This window comes from Ostrinia furnacalis, unplaced genomic scaffold, assembly GCF_004193835.3.
Source record: "Ostrinia furnacalis isolate ACB-3 unplaced genomic scaffold, ASM419383v2 OfSCF7464, whole genome shotgun sequence".
Taxonomy (NCBI): Eukaryota; Metazoa; Arthropoda; class Insecta; order Lepidoptera; family Crambidae; genus Ostrinia; species Ostrinia furnacalis.
The window spans coordinates 527,108-539,277 of NW_021137703.1; positions in this window are offsets into that span (position 1 = coordinate 527,108).

Sequence of the window (12,170 nt, forward strand, 5' to 3'; positions counted from 1 at the left end):
GATTTATGTGGTAATTAGGTTTTAATTAAGCTACTTGAAAAGCAAAAAGTTCTAAATTGTGAGATCGGGCGTTGGAATGAAATTAAATGGGAGCTCTAAGATATTTCAATCCTGAGAAGGCTATTAAGGTTTGTTATAAAATGGCGCTCAAAACTCGTTTTAAGCCGATGATTGGTGGGATTTATGTCCAAATCAATCAGAGGCCTGAATCTATTCTTAAGTGTAGATTTATAATACGGGCTTAGTAATAATCACAAACATAATACGGATTCATTCAATAAAAACAAAAAGTAGAGTTCTCACAACGGTGAGTAGATAACTTATGCCCGTTTTCACCATCAATCCCTAATTTTAAAGCGACCTTTATGAAATATTAGGTAATACCTAACAGGAATTTCGTTTTCACCAACTAGTCCAATCAACGAGGAGATTCGTTGTATGGAGACATCCGAATAATTCGTCCGTCAATGAAACTTGGCACATGGTGAAAGTAGGTAATATAGATCAGAGATATGCAAAAATCCAACAAAATTTTTTTTGGGAAGTTATGTTTTTTGACCTAAACATGAAAATCGTTAATAAATCTCTGTGTAAAAATTCTCAGCCTGAAATTCTTTCTGTATACGTACCTATGTACTANAAAAGGAGAACAACCACTTTCTATGAAGCGTTGGGCCCAGTACTAAGTTATTTGTACAGCTACAAATTTTTTGGTCCCAAAATGGTTGTTCTCCTTTGAACATTGAAAATTTCGCGCCTACCTCAACGCATACACCTTTCATCCTTTTAAAATGGCACGGAATAATTCTGTCTACATTTCCAAGTAACATCTGCCGATCTATGTTTTTCTTAAAATATATGGGTAAAATGTTTTGGCTAACATGGCATCCCTAAATTCACTCACACAATAGACAAACGCCAAAATTTTGCGTCACAGTTTTGTTGTAGCGCGAGTTCCGTCCGCCTTTTTTTATAGGTCCATGTTNAACAAAAGTGTCCCTACTTAGGTTTACTATAGCATGGTGAAAACGAACTTAGGTTAGTGGGCAGTTTAGGCGATCGTTTAACCAAAGTGATGTTTAGTTAGCAAACGCTTAAGGGATTGATGGTGAAAACGGGCATTAGAGTCATAACTATAAACCCCGGGTATTACTGCTTGTGTCATCACACCAACGTTTGTCCTTAACGGGAATCAAACCAGCACCATCAATGGCAGTTCTAAACTACCAAGCTACGGTACGGTCATCCACGACAATCATAATACCCGACGCTGTAACATCACTTTATTTTAATATAAGATGATACAATCGGGAAATAATTGTACAGAATAAAACATCCATTTACACATTTACATTACAACAATTAACACGATTCGACATTCAAACGAAACTGTTGCCAAAACCGCTGCACTCAATGTAAACAGTTAGTCATTGTTTGAAACAAAAAACGGTAGGATTACACCACAGCTTCGGATGCGTCACGGTTAGGGCTGCCACCCTTGGGTTGTGCTGGAAGGCATAACAAGCCACGAGAGAGAAAGATTGTAAATTACTGTGAAACAAATTAGCCGTGTGGATGTCATAAAAAAATCAAGCCTTCCCAAAGCTAGCGTGGGAAGACTAGACCAAATCCTCCATTCGCCTCTCTAGTAAATTAGAGATCTTGCATGATTTTCTCTGGAGACCAAAAGTCCTAATGATGAAACTATACAGCGATGACAGTTATTCGTTAAATATTGCAATAAAAATATTGTTATAAAAACAAGATTGATTTATTAGCCGATTGAAGTTGTAGCAATACAGGCGAGTTGATTTCTTATAAATCATGTAATTTTTTTCAGCGATGAAGACGTGAAAACGTAACAAAACGAACACTTTCGCTTTCACTATACTCTAATAAGTACATTATGGACTTGTTTCATTCTGTTCTGGTAAATTGTGGTAGCCCTAGTCACGTTCAAAACAGTCACAAATAATAACCGGGGTTGTGACATCCACAAATTGCAGGCACGACAATGCATCGTGACCGTACCCACCCAGATTGTGAAAAACTACAAAGGGACGCTGGTACTTGCTTGTAAATACTTCCGCAATTATATGTAGTATTTTGTTGCCAACTACATTTTGAATGAACCTGCTTTAACAATGTGAGCTATCAAATTGGCACCTCAATTATGTAATTCATGTTGAATGAAATAAAGGTAAGACATTTTTTTGTCTGTTCAGTGGAGTACTTTTGGAAATGAGTATGTATTTGGAAGGCTAAGGGACGTCAAAGCTTTAGCCACGACTTCTCGTGCGTGGATTTCATCCCGAGATCAAAGACATCTTATTTTATACATTCATACAGTTAATACTCGTAGCTATCCCGAAAAATTGGATCCCACATTTTTGTACAGGACGAAGCTGCGTATCTTTTCCCAGACCCAATTAATCTAAACCTAGAATCTAGTCTTGTTTTCAATCTATTTTCAATTGATTTCAATTTACCGAATGTTCCATTATTATAGTTTGAGATACAATAAATCATCGGTTTCATTCCATCAACCAATATCGGAAATGGCTATCGGTAGGTGCAATCAAACAACAATTTATACGGAACGACAACATCCAGTTGGGAACACGAGATCAATCATTGGAATGCCGAACCCAAAAGCAACAAGCAATTGGTACAGGTTTACTTTGATCGATTTCAGAATCGATAGATGAACTGATTGCGTTTAATCTTGCGCGTTGAAATATAGAACTGCCCACGCTGACCCGATAATAAACCAGAATACTACGAGTATTTTAGATATTGACCTAGACATTGCGTGCGGTTTCAGACCACCTGCTCTTGTCAATCAACATTTCACAACTAAGAAAGCTGGTCTGAAAGCAATCCTAACCCAGTCCGTCCGACTAGAGTTAATGGCATTCCCATAAAATCACTAAACTTTAACTAAAACGTCAAACGATTCACTTGGAAAACTACTGAAATACATAACCTTGAAACTGTTGTGAATCCTTTACAATAGATGTCATCAACTGAATCAATTAGAATACATATCCCAAAGATTTCCTAATGCGGAACAAGCTGCGCAAAAATGTGAGTGACAAACAAATTGTAGAGTCGGTTCAGTTGTTGTCGTTAGTTATTTCAAACTTCAAAATTATACATCATCCATTACAAATGATTTAGACAGTGTAATTACACCACCCTAGAAATTAGCAATCAGTCATTTTCGACGTACAAAGCAAGGAAGTCTCATTTTACTTAAGTGCCGTCTTAATCACAACTTACGGACGGAGATTAATTTCATCTGTCAGTGGTTGTAAACAGTTTGGCTGGTGAAGCGTGAGGGTCACTGACCGCCACAAAAAGTGGTTCAAATCAAAAACTATTGCTGTAACGGTACAGAACTGTAGAGTAGAGACACGATGCGTACGCGAATTGCCAACGTTTACCACTCTAATTGCGTCTGCCGAGTGGTTTTCTATTTTACAATTATCGTATCCAATTATTATAATGAGTATCTTGCTTCGGTCTTGGATTCTTGTTCTGCGTAACTTAGGTGCGTGTGCGCAACTCGCATCAATATGAACCGAGGATCATTTGATGGACAGCATTCGATCATTGTACAAACAGTTCATCAAGCTATACACGTTGGGATCTTATGTAGTTGGAATACGGACGATTTTGCAACAGAAATGTAAAGTCTGATGTGCTGTCGCCTATACCTACATATCACTTGAACAATATACATGTATTTTCCAGTGTGCAATTATATTGTGCATTATTGAGAACAAAGGATAATTAAAAATAAATTAAATACATGTTGGTAGGTATGGTGAATTGGTGACTAAGTTTTGTTTTGAAAGCGGTTGTTAGTGTTACACACGAGAGGAACACGATTCATCATTTTGAAGATTCTTCTGGAAACAAATTACATCAAATCGAAAACAAGAAATCAATTTCGAAACTTATTTGGTACCAAATTCCCTCTGAGCAAATCGGAGGATATTGGTCTAAAAAGACATTTGTATAAACCAACCACCTTATTCATAAATTGTATCGTTTCTTTTCACCTTAGTCAAATTAACGTTTGACAGAAAGTGACAGCATTTATTTACTACTGATCCAGTACTATGTTATTAATATTCACTCACATTATGTAACTCGATTTTGACGAATGACAAGATAACGAATGAATAAGTCCGTATGTATTTAACCAATACAGAAGCCCCGTAACAAGATTACACTATTGACACTAGTTGAATGGTTTGTTATCCATTTACGTAACATATGTTTTGATGACTATTTTAACAACCTTGATGTTATCTGGCTTTAATGGTATAATAATAATCCATATATTTTTCCTGACAGATAAAGGAATAAACCATCACATTTTCATGTAACATTTAGATCAAAGCAGTCTGTGTAATTTCAATTTCATATCACGATCACATACCACGCTGTGATGGTTTTTTATTAAAGTCTCAACAGAATAATTAGTAAAGTCCTCTTCAATAATCTTTTATTCATCAATGCACTCTATTTCTGATGCCTTTTTGGGCAGGCTTATTTGTTTAAACTAACCTAAAGTATAACAATTACTACCTATTTTCGAATATTTTACTACGTATTTCCTCTTTTGGCAAAGTAACGTAATGTTAAAATTAATTATACGGACAGATTTGCATAAAACTCTACATTAACTAGCATAATTATTACGTGTCTACAGCTTACTGCATTTAAGCAACCATCGTTATTATTCATACAAGAATTCAGTATGCATTAAGCCCGTCAACAATGTGAAGCACCATAAATGAGCGAAGGAATTCTATGCCGAGAACAGAACAATGGTTCTTTCTACAAACATTGTTCGGCAGCGCAACGCATCTGGATAAACATCTGGAATGCATTAGCGGTGCATTCCTTAACTTATTTTAAAATCAATGCTGTTCTTAATGATGATGGCTGTCGTACATGATAAACAATGAGTAATTGTGGACCTAGTTGTGTACCCTGCGTAACGCCAGTCAAAACATGTGCACTGCAGAGTTATTTATAAGGAAACACCNTAAACACCATATTTTTTGTATTCTAACAGATTAATTTTCATAATAAATAAGACTGGAGGATTTCAAAGACGAATTTCATTAAAAACACCGTGAACGTAACAAATTGTCAAAAGCTAAATCGAACAAAGGAAGGAAACATGAGTAAATATGTAGCATCGAAATACAAGTCTCGAATATTATTTCTGGTTCAGAGAAAAGCCGTTAAAAGAGAATATTAGCATCGCCAGTTGACAAACAACAAGCGTGATGACGACGTCTTTCGGAATTCCGTAGGTAACGAACTGACGAATGACAGGCGCGACAAGTAAGGACGCATGACAATAATATAATTTGTAACTTTTAGACGGGCTCCATGGATTAGAATTATTGAACCTCTGGCATTTAAACTCAGATATTGTTTCTATTATGCCATGTTCTGTCTGTTATCATTTATAGCTGTTCCATGAATCTCCATTCTCTAACGGCCTCAAACTTTATGTGTACTATGTGATTGGGAGAGACCTTCTGGAATTTAATGGGCGTACGAACAAGTTTTTATGGATGTTTCGTGCGTGACAGATTAAATGCCTTCGTATAACATTGTTTGAAGAATAAAAAATCTATGGGTTTTGGAAACATTAGAATAAACATGAAAGTTATTGTTACTGAGACAAGAGAAAACCTTGAGCAGAAAACTACTGTGTTTAACCTTCAGAGTTACATAATTTAAGCATCGTAGTTTAAAATCACGTTAATTCATTCACATACAAATGCACTCATGTAGTTATAACTTACCTAGCTCATTATATAAACGCGATAGCTTGCATAACCATCGAGAGTTTTACAATTTTGGATCGGAAACATCATTGGTAGTTATTTAAGTAGTAAGGCAGCCCGACATGATGACTAATGTTATGATAAATAGTCATAATTAGATTATTATCAACTATTTACTGTTCATTGAACTAAGTCTGATAGTGAAACCAATAATTGATGTCATTGCACCGAATATGCGAAACTTTTTAGATAACAATGAACGACGATAACATATCAGTACAGCACTAAAGCAACCTTGCCCAGACTGATTCCCAGCCGTGACCTCGATGCCTTCAAATTTGTTGAGTTGTGTATAATGCGCACTCAAGTGATCTTACGCTCATATACTCATACATTCAACAGCACATGAACCTATACATTTTTTTTGCAAAATCGCTTCTACCACAACGACATACGATCGCACAGTGTTTAGCTTGATGTACCGTCGTCGGTAGTCTGTAGTCTGTACCTTCTGCACGAAGCGTAGCCAAATGTCGGACAGTTTCATAACAATATTGTTGAAGTTGCCTATAATACTAAACAATGTTCAGGTTTAAGCTTGGGTTAGTTTTAATTCACAAACTGCAAAAATGCTTGTTACCGGCAATATTATGGAAGATAATAAGAGCAAGCTCTATTAATAATGTTTGGTATATGTATTTATTTAAGTTCAAACTTAAGTTTATTTTTGGTATAAATAATCTATCGCTGAGAGAGACCTCATCATGATCATTGTAATATTCTCGTCTCAAATCGCTGGAACAATTTTTTCAGCATAACTTTCTATACAAATGTACTATGTGTGTAAACTAAACATAGACATGGACTTTTAGAGACTATTAGGCCTAAGATGCGCGCCGCGATAAGCGGTTATCACGCCATTTTGTCGATTTTGCCCATACATTTTGACGTCGATAAAAGTTATCACGGCGCGCGTCTTAGGCCTATATGAATATTCTAATGATTATCCAATATAATAAACCAACCGGTACTCGTACGTGGTTTCTTGAAGGCATTCATTATGAGCAAGGAGTATGAATGAGCTATTTCTAGCGGACCGTTCACCGACATCCAGCCAATTGATACTTGGTGTTTTGTTTCCGAGGACCGCAATGACTCAACCATCGCTCGGACGTGTGTCACCCTCGGCTGTGACCTTGTGGTCACCCTCCTGAGTCGCATCAATTTACTAGTGGACGAAGGTACAAGCGTATGGAAAGATACTTCAGTCTCGCTGATTATTATTGATGACCTTTTATGTCCCTTGGAAATTTTATAACGAGGCCTTTGGATTTGGTCACGCTATGACAAAACACTTAAACTGGGGTACTCACAGCGGACATGTTTATTTGATGTCCCTTCCCCACAGGATGTACAGCTCTCAGGATATACTTTGCTACTCGGGTCAAATCACCGTCGACCTCGTACTCGTCACTTTATTTTTAAAGGATTTAGGAAGGTACGAGAACTTTAATAGAGCTGTTTTTCTGATGTATCTGTCCTTTCAATACAATTCAAAATTTGCTTTGGGTTTTCATCATCATCATAAAGATTGTTCCCTTCTGCTCACTTTGTTTTAAGCAATACTTATTCTATAGTCTGCTTTTTAGGAGGGATGATATTGAAATTGCCCAAATTATTAGCCTTGCACTATCCACAAAGTTATGTAAGATAGCCCGTCGGCGAAACAGATTATTTAGAAAATACATCTAACGATCGCTAGCAGTATGTTTCTTGTGCCGCAACACGCTTTGTGATACCAGCTTGCAGCACTAGCGCATTTGAGTTGCATTGCACGATTGCACCGATGCAGAATACTCATAATACATCTTACGTCTTCAAATTCCATGTGCTTTAACCTTAAAAGATCTTAAACTCTGCGATAACAAGTTGCGTATCTAAAACTGTAAGCAATTAACAAAGAGCACGTGTAATTAACAACACAATCGTATGAATATTTTAAATTCATTTATTATGGAGATGCACGTGTACGGTGCTGTTGTTGTATTTGAAAACTTCAGCTAGAGTCGTAAAATCATGTTGGGAGAAAAATATTTTCTATTGGAAGTGATCCTGGTGAGATTTTATCAATAGATCTGAGACTTACGTTACCGATTTAAGTATCCAACTAATCCTCCAAAAGATTAATTAGAGCGTGTAACTAATCGAGCCAACTAAAGTTTGTAAGAAGATATTACCGAATCAAAACCTATCTATTCCTTCGCACCTTATCTTAGGCTCGGTTTCTGAATCGAGAATTTTGGGATTAGCAAACTCATAAATGAACTTTTCACATTAAATTCATCCATGCATGCTCAAGCTAGACTTATGCCTGTATTCTCTCGTTTCAGAATGCCTCCAACGCCAGGTGAGGTCTCATAAGAGCCCATCAAATTCACGTTGGCGTTACACACGCGTTACATGCATTTGCATAACCGGTGTTTGGTGGCGTGACTCACCAGCGCAGGAGCGCGCTTTTCCGTCTTTTTAAACCCTTTTTTGGTTAAGAGGAAGATCCTTGAGGCAAGATAACGAAACTGGTACACAAACACGATTTCGTTTGTTTCAGACGCAAATAGGCAAATGTATAGCAAAACTGGAATACGAGAATGAAACGAGTCCTCAGAGAACAGCGATACTCAAAGGATTTAGCTCTCCTATCACTTGTCGTTAAGATAATAAGGACATTATAATGATCTGCTTTCAGTCGAATTCAAATTACATTATTTATGGTATACTCGTATTCGTATCATTAGGACTCTCCCTTCTTTTTCAGGTTTTATACATGGAGAAGGCACCTTATATCAGAGTATGATCATGAGTAGACAAAAATAATCGTCCCTAGTATCGAATAACGCAAGATATAGATCTTTATCTTTACCCTAGTTCAGTGAATATTTCGAAAATGTTAATCTAAATACCATCGAGCTCATCCAGGCTTCTTTTATGAGATGTGCTGTAATGATCCAGTTCGTCGCGACCGCAATTGTGATGCCATTGTTGTCTATTGCAGTAAATTAACGTGGGAATATACCGGCAGATTAAACAAATAAAGCTGAAAGCATTTCAACATACATTTCAACTTCTAACTCCACTCTATTGCTCGAACACTGACCGTATAGAATAGGGGAGAGTTCGGTATATTGTACCGCCGGGTAAATTGTACCACCCTCATATTTCGTAAAGTATTTATTGAATCTCTGTAATGGCAACACTCAGCGATACATAACTAAATTCCTTTAATATCGGCCATATGGTTTTTGCCGTGACAATTAACACGTGTGTTTTATTTTGAAAATATTTTTTTCATTGTTTTCAAGTAACTTTTGAGAATGCATGTTTAGCTTGTAATTTTCTTAAATTTAATCACACAGTGTTTCTANAAGAGTTAGGTCAAAGAAAAACTAAGCTCATAAGACCGAAGAAACGGCACTTGACTCAAACAAAAAGGTTCAAACTCTAATTGGTCTAAATATTGAAGCTCAATCAATATGATTGACTGAGATATATGCTTGAATCAAACATTGCTCAAGTTTTTGTTTGGTAGAGGAAACACTTAAAATTAAATTACGAAGTTCTGATTCCTTTATTTATTTTCAATAACAATGTACCTAAATCAAACAAATGTAAAGCTTGTTTGATCTGTTGCTGGTAGTAGATGGTCTAATATCTGAAGATATTTTTTGCCGTTTACGTTCAATTATCCCAATTAAACTACCAGTTCAGGCATTACGACGTTTTTGTTGGTGCGATTTTGTTCCCCAGTCGATGAAGCACCTAATGTCGTGTCCTGAGTGCCCAAGCAACTGCTCTCAGGAGGATTTGATGAGTGCTACTGACAACGCCACTCTTGTGGCGGAGTTTTGGGCTGACGCTGTGTAGGTTTGTTGTCGACACGAAAAGAAGAAGAAGGCATTACGACGAGGTTTATTTGCCAAATGATTCGATCTTGAATGGACATTCCTTAATCGCCATTCGGTCTTAACAAGCCTTTATATCACCTCCACTTTAGCTCGTAAAATCAATTAAAACGTTTAGCTCATTACAATGCGTCACTGGACCTTGCACTATACATTGTTCAGGTGCGTTCAACCCTTGTAGATTTAAATCTAATTTAACATTGAACTTACATACCGGTTAAAGACAAGCCGAAGAAAACCTACGCAGTTGATTGGGGACTAAAGGCCATACATGTCTTATCAACTTGCGCGAAATTTCGTATGTTTTGTTCCAATTTGTTATTCCAATCGTTGAATGTATTACAATGACAGTCCTCCAACATACAAGCTCTTTTTCGTTCAAGATTTACTACCCCATTTGTCTACGTTCAACCGAAACCGACCGACCGACGTCATTTCATTTGAATTGGTAACATTCCCTCGTCGAATACTTTTAAATCTAATTTGAGAGAACCGCGGAACTCGCTGTCGGAGACAATAAAACTTATTTCAATTGAATAATTCCGCGGCCTTGCGTTAAAACGTTATCAAAGCGCGACAATTTGTGGAATCAGGCGCATCCTGACTGACACCCACATGCCAATCATTTGATTCATTCCTATCGGCACAGTGGTCGGTACGAGGGAGGTAAAGTAGACTCATTTGGAGCGGATCACGCGTAGAAGTAGGTACCTATTTACAGTCTCGCAACATGGATGGGTCAAGCGATGCCCAGGCACAGGCATTGGCGTATCTAGGGTTCTTTTTCAGGGGGGGCCTGGAACCTGATATGCCATTAGGGGGGTGCGATTAGTATCATAGTTCATGAGTTAGTCCTGACTGACTGAAGACAAAGGCGCAGTTACAGAAGCTTGCACCGGGCTTATAAAACGCACCAACGCGTGCAGATTGCCATCGCCGGCCAATGACAAGTCGCGCGACCTATGACAGTCCGCGCGACCTGTCATTGGCATTGGCCTATGATCGCCCCATGCGTGATCGCGCCAGCGATGGCGATCTGCACGTCTTGGTGTGGTTGAAGCTTAAGAGTTTCACTGGATAAATGTCATATAAAAAGCATTAACGTTTACACGATCGAGCGTGACCGAATCTTGTACTTAAGAACAATGTTTATCATAATAAGTCTAAGTCGACCTCGACCACGACTTTCGACTCACAGACAGGCAGTCAACGCTCAGCACATTCCTGCCGCCTAGAGCGGCGACGCGTGACATGCGTAGTGTTAATACATTTTGTTAAGTCCACAATTCCACATGCCATTTAACTTTTGTTATTACAGAGCAAGTTTTGAGGCTGAGAGCTTCTACTGCTTATCTAAGCCTGAACTTGGTACATGACACTGAATCTAATATTCTTAACATTACGGCTAAGTTTTTCTTCCCACCTTGTAGTCAAATGTTTTTGTTCTAAGTCATGGTTCTCAAAACAAAGTCGTGGCCAAAATAAAAGAATAAGTTTTTGTTGGAGAAATAATAATATGTTAGCAAAATAGTCTCCACTACAATAAACTCTTCCAGGTTCTGTATCTGGCCATCTATTTCTTATTATCAATAAAGAATTCAAATGTTAAGAATAAAAGAACATCATAAATTATCTAAGGAATTACACAACATTATTGTCAAAAAATATTTATACATAGCGTAGGAAAAAATATTTATTTGCCTGTCTGAGACTGAGTAAGAATTGAAAAAGCACATTTATAACAATTATAACGGCTGTAAAAAACATACAGTAACTTATCTACATTGCTTGGTTTTATTATTCTATTCTTAGAATGAAGATAAACTTTGAACTAAATCAATGTGGGCAAGCCGCACTGAAAGATTAAATACAGACTAATGAGATACTTACTTCCTCCTAGTAATAATTTATGAAGTCAATAAACAAATTGAACTCGCTGATAACACCTAAAATTGAGATAAAATTAAATATTGACAGATATTCCTAATTTGTAGTAGGTAAGTAACTAGCCTAACTGTAAGTTAATTGCAAAACTAATGAAAACAAAAATAACATTCTGAATATGTTAGAGACAATACATTTTAATGATCTGAATTATCTAAGCGTATTAATTTTTATAAAATTATGGGAAACATTATAGTTTGATAGTATAGAATAGATACCAAGTGAAAGTTTTAAAGTCTATAAAATATGAACTTGAACCTAAGTGATCATTAGCTTCAATTTTGAAACGAGTCCCTAAAATTGATAATAAACAAGGCATATTTCCATGAATTCCAATAAGAGAATAAGTAACAAAGGAATTTCAAATAATTTGGATGTTGATGCTATGATGATACATTGGAATTCATATTTAATAAACCGCAATAACTACTGGTTGACTAATTGCGGT